This window comes from Leptinotarsa decemlineata, unplaced genomic scaffold (genome assembly GCF_025532065.1).
Source record: "Leptinotarsa decemlineata unplaced genomic scaffold, Ldec_3_MD MMD2_tig00001064_RagTag_RagTag, whole genome shotgun sequence".
NCBI lineage: Eukaryota > Metazoa > Arthropoda > Insecta > Coleoptera > Chrysomelidae > Leptinotarsa > Leptinotarsa decemlineata.
In genome coordinates, this window is record NW_027412558.1 from 8345436 (window position 1) to 8364084 (window position 18649).

Sequence of the window (18649 nt, forward strand, 5' to 3'; positions counted from 1 at the left end):
GTTATGTGGTACAATACTTTTTTTCGAAAGGTCTCAGCTGAATCAATATAAAAGATGAACGATAAAGAAGTGATGTCGGCAGTTGAGGCTATTTTGAGGAGCAAGACAGTTCTTGTTTGAAGGTAGTTGACAATGTTTCGTGTTGTATTTCATTAGTTCGGACTTACATTGTCTAATGGTGCGTATTCACCAAAAAAGCGAGCACAAGCGAGCATGAGCGAGCATTCGTGTATGTTTGCTCGTGTTCGCTCATGTTCGCTCGTGTTTGCTCGACATATTAATGTCTCGTCCACTCCAGAGCTAATATCTTCAAGTTCGTAGTCGTAGTTGATCCTTTTACTTTGTGCGAGCACCTTTTGATGTACCGCCTTCTTCTCGATCTTTTCTGAACGCGAACAAGTATACGTTCGCTCGCTCGCTAGCCCGTACTCACGATTATTGATGCAGAATGCTCGTTCACTCTTGTTCGCTCGTGCTCGCTTTTTTGGTGAATACGCACCTTAATATGATATAAATTGATTTGAATTACCTGAAAGAATCTGTAAAAATTAAAAAAGATTAGCTGAAAAAATAACAGCTAGAAAACAGCAAGAGCTCCACAAGGAAGAGAAGCCGCCACAACCAGTACTTGTACTTCCCCACGTCAGAGGATTGTAGGAAAAGATAAGAAGGATTGGGTCCCAGTATAACATCAGAACCTCTTTCAGTTCTGGGAACACTATCCGTAGCAGCCTAACACACCGATTTTGGGCGGCCGACTTTGTACTGGTCGTCCAAATTCCAATATTGAACCACATGTGGGAACGGGACCTTGCACAATTCCCGACCGGTGATCGTCGCCGGTAAAATACCGGTGAGCAGCCGTCCACTGCCACTGTATCGCCGGCAGTACCGGGAAGTAGTGGCGTACATGACTAAATACACTCTTGCATACTCACCGGTTTTTTACCGACCATTCCAGTCCCGAATGCTCGGTGAAATTGTAGTTACTAGGCATTAACTTCGTTTTGGTAGTGCGTGCTAATTACGACAACAAAGTAACTGATTGTTTGACCGATAAAAATTCGGTGAGCATGCAAGCACCCGCTACCAATAAAATATCGGCCGATTTTATACTGGCCGTCCAAAATCGGTGTGTGTGAAACTAGCGTAACGCTAGTTGCGCTACAAAAACCAGGCCACCAAACGCGGACTGCGATACCAAGAGTTTCATTTACAGGATACCCTGCGAGTGCGGAGACTCATACATCGGTGAAACTAAGAAGCCATTGAAAGTTCGCATTGCTGAGCGCAAGAAACACACACAGCGAGGGGAGAAACCAGCAAATCAGGACTAGCAGAGCACGTTTGGAATCATCATAACATCAAGTGGTCTCAGGCTGAAATCATTCACAAGGAGGAACACTAGTTTAGGAGAAAATTCAAAGAAGCCAACTTGAATATGAAAGTTGATCTCATTGCTATTTGAAATATTGACCCAAGACCGTACCTTGCAGAACTCCGTAAGTAATTATTTTCGGACTACTTTTTTTCCATCGATGTCAACTATTTGTCTTCAATTATTCAAGTAGGAATAAAACAGTTCATATGCTCTGCCCTGTATGCATTTTTACGCATTTTCTTACACCCTGAACGCTACTTGTTGCGCTGACGAGCTAGGAAATGTACTGAGTGCCAAACACTCCGTTCCATAGATAGTGGGTGCAACGCCACTTGCTTTACTATTTCGCCCGTTTTTTTGCTATACTGTAATTCACATGCCGTATTTATTCATTTGCTATGGTACCAGTAAGTCGTCCACGTACAAGTTAAAAAAGTTATTTCACATATTTTGTTTGTTTTGTGAAGGTAGGCTGTCAATTTGAATCAGGGCGTAGAAGAGACTGTCATTGAAGCTATAAAAACGTTTGATAGTAATATCAGAATAATTGACATCGACCAAAACATTTTCATTCTGAGAACCAACATCGAAAGATATGTTGATATTACTGTAAACAAAAAACTTTTTAAAACTACTTGCACAGAGTGGATTGTAAACAGAACATATCCTGAAATGAAAAACTACAGTGTCGAAAAGATTGAGTTTGTCGGCACAATGCTTAAAATAGAGAAACAAAAACGAGCAGCATTAGGAAAAGAAACAGGAACTGCGGTGCCAAAATCTTTATTATGGTTGAAAATGAAAACAAATTTTCAAGATGTGAGATCCCTTGCTTAACGAAGGCTTAATCACCATTGTAGAAGTTTGTTTGAAGTTATAATATTATAACAACAATAATAATTTACTAATTCTTCAACTTACGCATCGCCACAGAGTTACGGTGGCAAAAGCCTAGAGCTATCTAAGAGTAAGCGCGTCTACGAAAGATCAATTTTTAAAGTACTTCAGTGAAGGATTGACTTCTAGCGAAGACAAAAAGTCCATAAGTCGACACTAATGGCTATCACTTTAAGTGATAAAATATATGAAACTCTTGCCAATGCCCAAGTGAATCATATGAAACGATCAATTTATCATTTGTATGAACAATGGAGGTACGTACACTGAGAGAAAATTTTACAGCAGCAAAACGGTTATAGCAAAGTGTTTCTTAGCCACCAAAAAGTAGTTATTTAATGTTAGTAAAACTTTGATAGTGGTAGCAAAAAAATGTCAGCAGCAGTAACTTTTCAAATGGAATTTTCTCAGTATATTTCTGTTAAAATTTGTTTCCAATTATAACTTTTATAAATATTCAACTCTTCTGGAGAAAGAACAAGCAAAAGCGTTTTTGAAAAGCTGATGGAGAAGAAGGCACATTTTGAAGATAATGGAACAAGACCTTTATGAGCGAAGAGCCGTTTTGCTATGTTGTGGTAACGCCCTTAATTCTAAAAAAATCGAAACTATTGAAAATATTGAGTCGTTTGCCAATATCTGCACAAGCATTTGTAATTTAAAAAAAACGAAAAAGATAAAAGTCCAACCTACTTCTATTGCACGCCGGGCAAATAGAAGTTTACATGCTGACGCTAGAGCAATACAGGCAGATAGGCCTTCAAAGTTGGAAGTTTTAAGAAACAAAAAGAAGAGATAAAAAAAGATGAGATCATTAAGTGAAAATATTGAGCTTAATCAACCAAATGCTATCGGTCATGAAAGTAAACATTAAAGTGTGCTACCTGTATACATATTTCTGCGTTTATTCATATTAAATAGGTGTTTATTAAGTACCTATTATACAAAGTCACCTACTATCAGAATGTATGTATATGACAGATTAAATTGATATTATACATCACAAATTATTACCCAGATTGTTTTTATTACTTTTAGAAAAAATCTACTACCTACTACTACCACTATGACCTACTGTCAGGCATTTTGAGTATCAATCACGCACTGTCTAGGGAACGGATAGCTTGACACACAGTACAATTCCTAGCTCGTCAACGCAACCAGTAGCATTCACGGTGTAGGAAATGTAAAAATGCGCCCCCTATGCTGATGTTTTCTAATTTCCCGAGGAGTCTTTTATGGCAAACAGTATCGAATGCTTTCGATAGGTCAACAAAGATACATAATGCATGTTTTGATAAATCCAACGATTTGTAAATTTCTGATGTTAAAGTGAATATGTCGACCTCCCCTCCTTGAATCCGTACTGCTGTTCTGACAGAAGGTTGCATTTTTTTAAGGAATCCAGTTAATCTTATTTTAATATTTTTTTCTAAAATTTTTGCTATATTAGAAATTAATGATATTGGTATGTAATTAGCAATCTCAAGTGTATCTCCATTTTTGTATAGTGGTTTGACGACACCAATTTTTGAAATATCAGGATAAATTCCGTTTTCTAAGGACGCGTTGGCAATGTGGGTGAGAGGGTCTACAATTAGCTCTGAAATATTTTTCAACATTTGCGTATTTATGCCGTCATTCCCTGGACTTTTATTCGTTTCTAGATTCTTTATAATGTTTGAAACTTCCTCAGCATTTGTCGGATACATGAATATACTTTTGTCATGACACTCTACAATTTCCTCAAATGCTATCGGTGCATCAATTTTGTTTGCAAGTTTGTACACTACTTCGATGTAGTATTCATTAAATGCATTTCAAATTTCTAGCTTTTCATGAATCATATTTTGGTTCTCCAATCTAATTTCATCAATATAACTTTGTGGTCTCTATCTGTTACAAACTTCATCTATACATTCTCATAGAATAGAGCTTTGGACTTATTTTGATTTCTCTTTATTTCATTTTGCTTTGATAAGGTTTCTCAGTTTATTTTTACAATCATAATAGTCTTTTAATTTGTATATCGTCAGGATTATCCCGTGAACGTTTGTATAAATAATTTTTTTGTGATATGAATGTTAATATTTCGTGTGTTATCCATTTCTTTCAAATATTAATTTTGTTTTTGACTATTACTTCGGTGGTATTTTTATTAATATAAAACTTCAATTTGTTGACAAATATTTCACACTTTATATTGACATTATTCTCTTCATAGATGTTATTTCATGTTTTGTTTTGGAACTATAACTTCAATCGCGGATAGTTGGTGTATTTTTTTATTCTTTTCATTGTGTTACTTGTCTTATTACCTGCTACTTCTACCATTAGAGCTATAGGTTGATGATCACTTATCTGATCTTGGAAAATGAACGACTCAATTTTATCGTGAAAATGTGTATTGGTTTTAGCGAAGAAATGGTCTAGACATGTAAAGCTATCTGGCCGTGTTACTGCATTCATATATGGAATGTACCCAAAGTACTCTTAAGTTGCTTTTATATTCTTCACTATGATCAATTTCTGTTGATAAATCGATGTTTAAATCATGATGCACTAAAATTCAAAATATTTAGTGTTGGTGTAGTCACTATTTATATATAACAAAGACTTGAAAAAAGAAAAATTTACCTCATACCTCTTTCAATATCATAAATGAAAGTGAAATAATTATTGACAAATGTGTATCAATATGTTATTAAAGTGAATAATCCTTCGACACAAAACTTATCTATTGCTCCAATAGTTATAGTTGTAGAAAAACATAAATTATCTGCGCATTGAATATACCATAATCTCAAATGAATATGTTATTATGAATTATTCAGAATACGTTTCATGAATTTCTTTCCTATTCACGATAATTCCTTTTTGCCATTGAAATTCTGCTAAACATTCTGTTGTTTTCGAACGTGCAAAAATTCAAATGTGGATATAAACTACGTGAAAAAATTTTAGGACACGAATTGAATTTGCATAAAAAAAGTGAAAGTTTGCAATAATCGTTGATCTGGTCCACTGCGCCCATCTAATAAAACAAAGACAAAAAATTAACAAAAGAGTATTTCCATTGGCTTCAATTATTTATACTTTCCAGACTGAAAAAGGAAATAGGTAAACATTTCATTTTCTCTCATGAAAATAATATATTTTATAGAAACAATCTAGGAAGTAGAACAAGTTTTTTAAGACAATTAAACAAGGAATGGGTTCTTTTGAATTTTCAGTAACTCGTTTCGGTTAATCAATGTAAAAAGTTGGACACGGTTTCAAATACTTGAAAATTCTTTACGAATATTGATTCCGAATTCAAAGCGTGATATATAATCGATTAAAATTGGCAAACAAAACGAATACCTCAACGCGAGGACATTTTCAATCGTGTTTTTTCATTTGTTTTTTTTAATTTTCGCGACTTCCTTCCTTTCAGTATAATTTCAATTCCGGACATGATTTTTGAATTGAGATTCAATGAGAGAATTGATTTCACCAAATACCAAAGCGTTTCAGAATGATCTTACAATTGATTAGTATACAAGGTGATTTAAAGTAGAGGATAAAATAAACACGATTTAAAAAACGGGAATAGGGATAGACTGGTGGAGAAAATATTTTTTGTACAGCTGTTATTAAAAGTGACATTTTTAATGGTTGGCTTCGGCTTTTTCAAGTTTACACCAGCTAAGAAAATTAGAATATGCGATTTCCTAACTGGAACAAGTGGGATAGCTGCCTACGTATCCAAGGAATTCTAGGTCTCCTAACTGGAACCACAAATGTGCGGTAGCTACGTACGTGTTAATGCTGGATGTATCCAAGGAATCCTACGTCTCCTAACTGGAACTACAAATGTGCGATAGCTGCCTACGTATCCAAGGAATTCTAGGTCTCCTAACTGGAACTACAAATGTGCGATAGCTGTCTACGTATTCAAGGAACTCTAGGTCTCCTAAGTGGAACCACAAATGGGCAGTAGCTGCCTACGTGCTAATGTTGGGTGTATCCAAGGAATTCTAGGTCTCCTAACTGGAACCAAAAATGTGCGGTAGCTGCGTACGTGGTAATGCTGGGTGTAACCAAGGAATCCTACGTCTCCTAACTGGAACTACAAATGTGCGATAGCTGCCTACGTATCCAAGGAATTCTAGGTCTCCTAACTGGAACTACAAATGTGCGATAGCTGTCTACGTATTCAAGGAACTCTAGGTCTCCTAAGTGGAACCACAAATGGGCAGTAGCTGCCTACGTGCTAATGTTGGGTGTATCCAAGGAATTCTAGGTCTCCTAACTGGAACCAAAAATGTGCGGTAGCTGCGTACGTGGTAATGCTGGGTGTAACCAAGGAATCCTACGTCTCCTAACTGGAACTACAAATGTGCGATAGCTGCCTACGTATCCAAGAAATTCTAGGTCTCCTAACTGGAACCACAAATGTGCGGTAGCTGCCTACGTGTTAATGTTGAGTGTATTCCTTTCTGTATTTCTCTTCTAGATAGGCTAAGAATACGGTTTCGCTGAAATTTCCTTCATCTTTTTCAAGTTTACACCAGCTAAGAAAATTAGAATATGCGATTTAGTACTGCTGAGCCGATTTTTTTGGTAACAATTCACTTGAAGCTCTTTTTGCAGCCTCTTCAAGATCGTCAGGAACACACTATTGTTTTTCATTATGCAAGACATTAAACATCAGCATCCAGTTATCACCGAAAACGATTGTGGCTACTAATAATCGAAACGTCGTGGATTAACTTGGTTTGGAATCTTTTAATTTTTTAATTTAATTTTTTTATTTTCATCTCTTAATAGTTCAATTTTTTCTTTTTTATTGTTGCTTGTATTTAATTTCATTGTAATTTCAGTTTTTTCGCTTAGTATAATTTTTCAGTTAATCTTTTTTAATTTTTACAGATTCTTTCAGGGATTTCAAATCAATTTATATCATAATGGAAGTCCGCACTAATGAAATAAACTTAATATAATGCCTATGGTATAGCCTATGGAAAATGTTATTTGGATCAAAGTATAATAATAATACTCTTTATTCAATTTTGCATAATACAAAGAAATGTCTCACAATAAAATGAAGTGAATAAAGCCGATGAGCGATAAGCGCTATTTCACTTGTTTCGCCATACAATACCTAAAAATACGGATAACTATAACATACATATACAAGTACTAAACAATAGAAAAAAATTTATAAACAAATACATAGTATATAAAATAATAATCAGAGTAATTATAAAGTTTCTCTCTATTTATGTAAGTAATAATAATTGTGATACAAAAGTGTTATCCTACGAAACATATGGATGAAGCTAATGAGCGGTAATGTTGTTGCACTTGTTTAGCAGTAAAATATGATAATGTTTAAAAGGAATGCGAATGATGGAATACTTACGCAGAAGAATAAACAATGTTAAAGTAAAAACATAGTTCATAAAGTAGTATTAGTGGGGATGACAATAAAGCTCTCATTCATGTGAGGAGCACACAACAACATACTAGGGTTCAGGATTTGTTTAGTAAACATGATCATCGAAAAAGTGATGAACTAATTGTCCTGGAAATTGTTTTGGAAAGTGGAAACAAGTCATGAAATGTAATATGGAACCATAAGAATATTGAACTACCCGCCTTTCTGAAACACATCAACTGCATGAGACCTTCCATCACTTTCACAATGTAGAAGGAAATCCACAACGAATTGCCATTCTTAGACGTTTTGGTGAAGAGGACCGACACTAAGTGGGAAACATCTGTATACCGAAAACCCTCAACACAGTACGAATCCAACCACCTTGAATCGACTAAAAGACTCTATTAGACCGTGCTTTCGGGCTCTGTGATACGAAGGAAGGTCTCGAGAAGGAACTAGACATCATCAAAAATGATCTACGGAATGGCTACTCCAAAGCGATGGTAGAAAAGACTTTGGCTAAAAGAAAGCAGGAGCCTCGCAAGGAAGAGATTCCGTCACAACCAGTGCTTGTATTTCCCTACATCAGAGGACTATCGGAGAGGATAAGAAGAATTGGTTCCAAGTACAACATCAGAACCTGCTTCAGATCTGGTAACACTATTCGTAGCAGCCGCACGAAAACCAGGCCACCAAAGGCGGACTGCGATTCCAAGAATTGCATTTACCGGATACCCTGTGAGTGCGGAAAATCCTATATAGATGAAACTAAGAGGCCATTGAATGTTCGCATTGCCGAGCACAAGAAACACACACAGCGAGGGGAAACCAGCAAATCAGGAAAAGCAGACCATGTTTGGACCCATCAACACAACATCGAGTGGTCCCAAGCTGAGATCATACATAGAGAGGGACATTGGTTTAGCAGAAAATTCAAGGAAATTCAACGTATTCAACCAAGCTAGCGTAGAGATACGCAACATATGGAAACCCATCATCAAGCGAAAAATGGCCAACTCCCGCTAAACGATCATCTCCCACTGAACCAGTGAAGCGGAAAAAATGAAAAGCTGGGTTAAGTGGAAGTACTCGAACGACCCATAGATAGTCATCTCTCGGAGGAATCAGTCCAGTCATCACCCGAAGACGATTGTAGATACTAACAATCCAAACGTCGTGAACTAACGAGGCTTGGAATATCTTAACTTTTTATTTTATTTCTTCATTTTTTGTTCAATCGTTCTATTTTTACTTGTATTTTATTTCACTATTATTTCATTTCAGGTTATTTTTGCTTAATATAATTGTTATTTTCAGCGCTATTCATTTTCAATTTGTATCAGGGATTTCAAATTATTCTATATTATATAACAGACAATGGAAGTTCGAACTAGTGAAATTCAGTAATAGGTATATTGATGGAAGAGATGGAAGAAAAATGTTTCGCGACGGTTACACAAAACTGGTAGGACCAGTACCAGTAACTGATGAACCTACCGTTTAGCGAAACGCTTATTGAATAAAACTCATTGTGAAAATTCCAAAATTATTAGCATGGATGGTATTATTAATTTTCATCAAGTAACGGGTCATAGTACATAGTACAATTTAAGTACAAAAGATAGTGAAGTTAATTCACTTTCATGGATAGAAAAAGTGAATCGACTGATATAATTGGAAATTCAAAACGGATAATTTTCGGTTCGTCTCAAGCTATTGTGGTGAAACATATTTGAATCAAATGAGTTCGAATCGAAACTCGACCGATTCAAAAATGAGCCAATAAGATTCATAATTTCGTTCGATTAGCAAAAGTTCCAACATAGATTTTGTTGACCCGGTCAGTTGAAATGAAACAAATTTCTTAATTTCGTTAATAATCCGAATTCCATCTTGCATAATTATCGGTGTGATATTGAGTAATTTGAACACTAAAATTGTAGTTATTTATTTGATAAGGTTGATATCGAGATCCAAGATGAAAGTTCAACTCAGAAATTTGAATAGTTACCATAATATAATTTGAAAAAAATGATATGAATATATAATCGAGTTTTATAATTTATCTGACGTTAAAATGAACGGGTAACTTTATACCAAAGTTCAAAACAATTTACGTTTGTTATATTTATCAACGAAATCAAAACGATTTGTAACATTCAAACCTTTAAAAATAGTAAAAGAGGTGCGTGTGTAGAGTATTTGGCTCTGGTAGATATCAATTAGCAAGATCATACATGGTTTTGGTGATAATTGTGGCAGTGACTTGATTTCAAATATACAGGCCGTTTTTTCAGCTGATCCCCCTTTTGCTATCTCGGAAACGGCTAGAACTGATCGGATAAATTGAATAAAAGTTTCATATTTGGAAATATCAGTGATTATTTTTGAAATATTCGCCAAAAACTAAAATTATAGAATTTCGTTTTTTTTTTTGGTCTACCGCTATGATTTCGAATTATATTAAAAACGGCAATACTGTTATATTAATATAATTAATATAATTTGTTATAATCTGATATAGACTAATTTGCAGTGCGACGTTTCGTTCATTAAATTTCATTATTGACTGAATTTTGAAGCACTTATCTTCAACCGACTGACCTGAAATTTTGGATACAGCTTTAGTTCGAATGGCAATACATGATTAGTTAAAAGACAACAATCTACATCCAATATGGCGGACAGCCCAAGATGGCGGACTACTTTTTCAAGCACCCCATGATATTGGCATCAAATGACAGAGTTTTCTGAAAACAATAGGAAAAATAAAATGACGCCACTGTAATCAAATATGGCCGACCGTTCAAGATGAGGGATTAGTTTTTATGCACCCCTAAGATATAGGTATTGGAACAAAGGTTATAAAGCATCGGTTAGGTAAAATTCACAAGTATTACTTGATGGATTTTCATCAAGTATATCGGCAAATTCCATTACAATATTATATTATCGAATATTAATACTTTTCTGATAATTCAGTGTAATTAAACTTCTTATTTTATTGTTGAGAATTATAAATCAAGAACAAAACTGAAATAAAATGTTATTTAGAAAACTTCCTGTTATTTGATTCACTACGTTTCATTTCAAAATAATATTTAGAATATGTAATATTGTGTTCCTTTTCAAACTAAACCTCGATCGTTTTAGCTATAAATAACCGCTTATTGGCGTCAGAAATGTCGAATGACAAATGCAAATCAGTAGAAAATATTCACATATGAATTATTTTTTAAAAACATCGTAAACTTTTAGCAAGCCAAAGATAATTTCACGAAACATCGTTTATAATTGTCGATTGTGTTCTGAAAAGATAAGGCGTTAAATTGAAGCGATAATGAAAAGCATATTAGGAGTAATTTTTCTAAGTTATATTCATAAAAAGGGTCATATTACAGAGAATTTCATGAATGCCAATCAACAACTCTACACCATTCATATATCTTCTGACGTCAGGTAAAAGAAGTTGAGAATACAGACTCAAATTTCAAAATAAGTTCGACTGCTGTGCTTTTTAGAGTCATGAAAAATCTACTCGTTCGCATAGCCAGAAACACGTGTTCGCGGTTTGCCTTTCAGTGTTATGTCCGCGAGATTTACTCTTTTTGATCGGCCTCATCAGCGCGGTGTCGTCAAGTGCAAAGATGGGCAACACTTCGTTGCTGAAAACGGGAAACATCACAAACTAACGGAGTCAACTGCAGGAGCTTACGAACATTTGTGGTTCCAGTATCCACCTAACATTACCAGGCAGGCAGATATAGCAGCTACCTACGTGACTCCCGGGTCCGACAGCATTTTTTTTATATTCATTTCCTGGACCCGGAACTCACGCAGCTAGCTATAGCTACCTACGTGGTAATGCTGGGCGTATCCAAGGAATCCTACGTCTCCTAACTAGAACCACAAATGTAGCTGCCTACGTGGTAATGTTGGGTGTACCCAAGAAATTCTAGGTCTCCTAACTGGAACCACAAATGGGCGGTAGTTGCCTACGTGTTAATGTTGAGTGTATCCCAGAAATTCTAGGTCTCCTAACTGGAACCACAAATGGGCGGTAGCTGCCTACATGGTAATGTTGGGTGTATCCCAGAAATCCTAGGTTTTCTAACTGTAACCACAAATATGCGGTAGCTGCTTACGTGGTAATGTTGGATGTATTCCAAGGAATTCTAGGTCTCCTAACTGGAACCACAAATGGGTGGTAGCTGCCTACATGGTAATGTTGGGTGTTTCCCAGAAATCCTAGGTCTTCTAACTGTAGCCATAAATATGCGGTAGCTGCCTACGTGGTATTGTTGGGTGTATTCCAAGGCATTCTAGGTCTCCTAACTGGAACCACAAATGTGCGGTAGCTGCCTACGTGTTTATGTTGAGTGTATCCCAGAAATTCTAGGCCTCCTAACTGGAACCACAAATTGGCGGTAGCTGCCTACGTGGTAATGTTGGGTGTATCCCAGAAATCCTAGGTTTTCTAACTGTAACCACAAATATGCGGTAGCTGCCTACGTGGTAATGTTGGGTGTGATCTAAGGAATTCTAGGTCTCCTAACTGGAACCACAAATGGGCGGTAGCTGCCTACATGGTAATGTTGGGTGTATCCCAGAAATCCTAGGTCCTCTAACTGTAGCCATAAATATGCGGTAACTGCCTACGTGGTAATGTTGGGTGTATTCCAAGGCTTTCTAGGTCTCCTAACTGGAACCACAAATGTGCGGTAGCTGCCTACGTGTTAATGTTGAGTGTATCCCAGAAATTCTAGGTCCCCTAACTGGAACCACAAATGTGCGGTAGCTGCCTACGTGTTAATGTTGAGTGTATCCCAGAAATTCTAGGTCTCCTAACTGGAACCACAAATGGGCGGTAGCTGCCTACGTGGTAATGTTGGGTGTATCCCAGAAATCCTAAGTCTTCTAACTAACCACAAATGTGCGGTATTGTTTTTCATTATCATAATTGTTCTATTTTGTTATTGTTCTGTAATTTACACACACACAGGGTTTCACCCTCAGTGGAAATATATGTTTATTCATCAAGGTACATTGTACTCCATATACTCCATTTTATTTTATGTATTATAATTTACTGATGAATAAATTATTATTATTAATATATTATTATTAGCTGCCTACGTGGTAATGTTGGCTGTATCCAGGTCTCCTAACCGAAACCACAAATGTGCGGTAGGCTCCTGTTTTTTACTCCGTCCGTTTGTGTTATTTCCCGCTTTCGGCAACCAAGTGTTGCCCATCTTTGCACTTGGCTACATTGCGCTGATTAGGTCAATAGCCAGAAACACGTGCCGCGGTTTGCCCTCCTCCTTTTCTAGAATGCTGTTTCGTTAATTATCCCCTTTTTGATTCATATCATACACACTCGACTTATCGCTTATCGGATCTTGATTTTATTTTTATTGAGATTGTTGTTAGAATATCTGGGATTATAATTGCACATCATTGTAGGACCATTTAAAGGGTCTTTGGGTCATCTCGTATATTTTACAGTTCTAAGAAGTGCAAGAAAATGAAATTCAAGTTAAAACTACCTTATAATTTCAATATGATGGACTGACTAAGTGGTCTTTATCAAAATGCATTTAATGATAGTCATAAAATTCATTGGTTTTAATGACAGCATTCAATTATAAATGTGTTTACTTATTGTACGTCAATAGTTTGAATTTTTTTCTAAAAATAAAACCTGGTAGTGAACTTGGACCGATAACAATTTAACATCATACTAAATATATATGTCTGCGTAAGCAAATACATTTTTCAAGGAATATATTCTAAAACCAAGATGTACCTATAGGAAGATATTGCTCTCGCCTCGAAAATGATTTATGGTGATAAATAAAATAGTAATGAATTTTTATATAAAATTTAAGGTTTCAGTCCATTCCCTCACAAACGAGATCAAGGCAAAATGATTTACTTCCCAGCATCACTCGCAGACAATAGGATTTTAGTTCCCGAGTAGTTGCTGAAAATAGTATTGAAATATAAAGAAATCAATGCCCTGGAAAGGGTAGTCTCTGAAATTGATGTTCTCTGTGAAGCACCTTTCACAAATGTCGGATGTGGTTTTGTGTTAGAAATTCCACTGTCTGCAATCCTTGGAAGCGATTGATATTTGACATTTTTGTGTATTTATTCAACTCTGACATAGTCAGAAAAATAAATTATTCGTGAAAACGGCCGCTTTCAAGTTACAATCGACTGTGTAATAAACAATCTCCAAGCAATCGCCGGTTTTTCCACGAACAATTTTCTTTTTTTTTTTTTCGTTTTCCTCCATCTGAACCCTATTTCTTTCATCACTTTCCTCAGAGACTGATAAGATCTCTTGTAATGAATTTTTTGTGTATGCGGCCTAAGGTGGGAATTTTTTTCTCAGTAATGTAATGATTGATTATATATCGGCGAAGAAGGCTCTTGTCGAAATCATCAAAATCTGATTTTGATGCTTTTCTATGTCTTTTTCTATGCGTTGAAAAAGACGATGACCCTCCATTTTCAATTGTTTTCATTTCACTTTCTATTCTTTTAATGCTACCCAAACCTATACCCGCCGGTTTTGCGCAACGTTATTGAACTTTTTTCAGGTCCATGCTTATGCCATTATCCGCTACATGAAAAAAAGTACATGAGTAATAACTTCTCTCGCTTGACCACACAAAACTTTCCGTTTCAATTTCGATTCAAATGCCATTTTCTTAGAGCACAGACTTTTGTCGCGTACTCCACCGAAGAGGACACTACAAGATTGTCGTTAATACAGAGCTCCGATCGTTTTTAAGAGTTTTCTACCACGCGCATCTTAGGGGAGGTCCTAAGCCGAGACTTTGAAGTCGCTTCCTAGGTTTGACAAGCTTTAGTGAAGTGTACATACAGAACACCAATGAAAAAAGGCAAAAGTGATTCTATGTATTTCTCAGATTCCACAAAATACCATTTTTCTAACGAGATATTTTCCACTGCCCAGTAGCATTGACAATCTCTATTACACAAATAATCCAGTTCTATCAATTAAATGTTGCTTCTGGATAATGTTTCTCTCTAGCCATGAATTACCATGAGCCAGTAATGAAATATATTTGGGAAATAGATAAAAAACAGAAAAAGCCTGGAAACAGTCTTCGTTAAGAATCGTAATAATAAAATCTTGGAGTTGAATTACCTTAGGTGCAAATCGGCTTCAAAAATGTCACAACACTTTAAGATCTAGTTTGTACCGTAGTCCGATGTTTTAAATAGGAATTATGTTTAGTTTCATTTTATTCGGAGGCTTTAAACTATGACCGTACAGGAAATTTCAATTATCATCAACAGAAATGTAGAGAGTGCTTGAAATCAAAATATGATTGATAATAGTACGAGATAATTAACGTCTGGTGACACCGAACCGCTACAATTCGATAGCAGTGAAACACTATAATTAATAATGCGTTGTCTGACAATTTTCAATTGAAGGTAACTCGTATACAAATTGAACTGAGAGCTAACGGCAACAATGTTAAATGTTAGAACTAAATTCTTACCGGGGTCATTTTTATTGTCTATTCATCGCCATTGTAAATAATTGAAAAGTAAGATGATTCCATAAAAGTTGCTCCCCGTAACAAGATAGCTTCTGCATATCGATATGATGTACGAGCGAAAAGTGAACCAGTTCGTTAAATACTTTAAAACATCGGTAAACTGATCAACACTTCGCAGGTCTATTATATTTGCGTCCTTAAAATGCCATAACTAGTAATTCGGTTTCTTCATTATCAAGCGTCCTTATCTGCATAAGCGTAGTGTGTTCTGTTTCTTGTGAAGGTGACTTTGTTTTGTATTCATTAAATATATTTTATTATATTCATTAAATAGACTGTTATATTTATTAACATTGAAATATAAGATAGAGTTGGCCGATACTTGTTTTTCAAAATACATTATCATAGATTTTCATCACATTCACACTTTATTGTGAGACCTAGTCATTAAACTCAGGTATAACTGTCATCAATTAGTTCCTAGAATATTATTAGTTTATAGGTAAATAGTAATATTTCAAAAAGTATATATAAATCACAATGTATATAGAATTCAGTTTGTTAGTGAACATGCTTGAAAAAGCTACTGTGCAGCGAAACACATGTTGCGGATTTGTTAATCTGTTCTAGTGAAAATCTCACAATAAAGTGTTTTTCAAAATACATCAACTTTAAAATAGTTTTTGAGGTAAATAAACAACTGACAAATAGCTGAATATCATTGAATTTTATTTTTTTATAGTATTAAGATGGATGCCGTAGCAGGTCAAAGTAATGTACAAAGAAAGCGGAAGTTTATGTCGTTGGAAGAAAAATAGATTGTAGAGTGTACGAAAATTTAAAAAATACACTCCGTACAGTGGAAACTGTAGCCCAGTGTTCATTTTTAATGGGAATATCCGTCTCGACAATTGAACGCATTGTACGTGAAAAAAAGGTGACTGGGATTGTGCAAGCTCCAAAAGTACATTGTTGTGGTAGAAAAAAAATTTAATTGAACGAGTACCAGAAAAATTTTTACCATTCATTCTTTCTTTTTTGAGAATAAAGCGCCAACCTTCGAATCCATTAGGACAAAGGTAATGGATAATGATCTCATTCCAAAAATGAGCAAAGAGAAGTTAAGGAAAATAATAAAAAAGAAGATTTAAAATTTATATATGCCAAACGATCCCGTAAATCCGTCTTAAAAGAAAGAGAAGATATAATCTCATGTCGACGGAGATAACTTCGCTCTATTAGAGAAATGCGTTCTGCTCACAAGAAGATTTATTATCAGGACGAAACGTGGGTGAATGCTGGTCACACAGTATCTAAGATCTGGCAAGATACTACTGCAACTAGTTATCGTCAAGCATTTTTGGACGGTTTATCAACAGGGTTACGCGGACCAACGGGTAAAGGGCAACGACTAATTGTCGCCCATTTAGGTAGCGAGAGTGGCTTTTTAGACGATAGTGCACAAATGTATTTATCAAAAAAAACGGGGGATTATAGTAATCAATATTTACAAACTCCAAACTCAAAAATAGTAAAACCAGCCCGTCTAACCACTGGCAACGAAACATATTTTTATGAAAATGTTGACAACTCGAAAGAATCACAACCTTACACTGTTGTGAACTGTGATTATAATGAACTTACTATAATGGAAATATTATCTGGAAATAAAAAATAATAACATCCGAAATGATATATCGTCAACCTTCCACAAAACGCCTGAGGCAAATATATCTGAATAATCTTGAATTTAAAACTAATTAATCAAAAATGAGTTGATGAGCTATAAAAGTAAATAGGCGATTTGTATTCTTCCCGAATAGAACGATAATAGTGAACGAAACAGCGTATCAGAAAGTGGGCCACAGGACCGGCTAACTACATCTTCTATACTTATGAATGCGAAAGTCATTCAACATTCAATCATCTCTCTTTCTCCGTAGTGGTAAGTCTTAGGAAGCTAATATTTAGTATATACGTGCTTCTTAGGTCTTAGATGCGCACTAAGAAGGCATTTTCGAATATTTCAACTAGGGAACCCCCCTGGGGATAAAAGGGGCGCGTTTACAGATGGTAATTACTTTTTATCACAGTTTCTCCGTGTCGCTGCTATATTTTCGGAGGCTGAAATTTTGTATCTAGGTTCGTTTTATGTTCTAGATGTGCAATAAGAAAGGAAGGAAAGGAAAACATACCGCAAAGTAAAACTGCCACAGTCCATGTCTGCGTGCTATACAATTTGTCCGGCACAGGAGGAAGGGAAGTTTCATGTGTCGGTGCCAGAAAACTTAAATATAATTGAGGAAAGGAAAACCGGCAATGTTGATAATTTACAATATAGATATTGTTACGTGAATAAACTTTTTCAATTGTTTTATTTTGCTAAGAGGATAGAAGAAAAATAACTCTATACCTATCTATTTTGTTGAATGTATGACCCAATCAAAAAAACAAAGACCTTTATTTATAAAAATATACATTGTTTTTGATATATTGCCAAATATGTAGGTTGAAGTAAACAGAGAAAATGAACTACATCAATTACCCAGCACAACAATAATCATCGAAACAAAAAATGTATTTACCTTGAAAAATTTAAATAAAATCAACTTTCCTTGCTTTCTTTGAAGCAAACTGGTCAGGAAGTCTGTCAAAATTGATGGAAGTTAAATTGTGGAGAAATAAAATCTTGAAACTATCGATTAGCCAATTGTCAAAACGTGCTTATATTTATGAATTTCACTAGTTCGGACTTCCATTGTCTACTATATAAAATGACTTGAAATCCTGGAACAACTAAAAAAGAAGAATTGAAAATGAATAGCTGAAAATAACAATTATATTAAGCAAAATAAACCTGAAATGAAATAATAGTGAAATAAAATACAAGTAAAATAGAACAATTGAACAAAAATAAATAAAAATAAAGCAATGAAAAAAGAAAATAAAAATAAAAAGTTGAGAGATTCCAAGTCACGTTTTTTCACGGCGTTTCGATTGTTAGTATCTACAGTCGTCTTCGGGTGATGACTGGACTGATTCCTCCGAGAGATGACTATTTATAGGTCGTTCGAGTACTTTCACTTATCCCCGCTTTCCATTTTCCGCTTCACTGCTTCCGTGGGAGATGACCGTTTGGCGGGAGTTGGCCATTTTTCGCTTGGTGATGGGTTTCCATATGTTGCGTATTTCTACGCTGGCTTGGCTGAATATGTTGTTGGACAACATGTAAGCGGCTTCCTTGGATTTTCTCCTAAACCAATGTTCCTCTCTGTGCAAGATCTCAGCTTGGGACTACTCGATGTTGTGTTGATGGGTCCAAACATGGTCTGCTATTCCTGATTTGCTGGTTTCCCCTCGCTGTGTGTGTTTCTCGTGCTCGGCAATGCGAACATTCAATGG

At 35.6% G+C, this 18649-nt stretch overlaps 1 protein-coding gene across 2 annotated transcripts in view; it reads right to left on the minus strand.

Annotated features, from left to right (window-relative positions):
* Positions 1–18649, minus strand: part of IP3K1 (inositol-trisphosphate 3-kinase-like protein) — a 225561-nt gene that overhangs the window by 90125 nt on the left and 116787 nt on the right. The window lies entirely within an intron of this gene.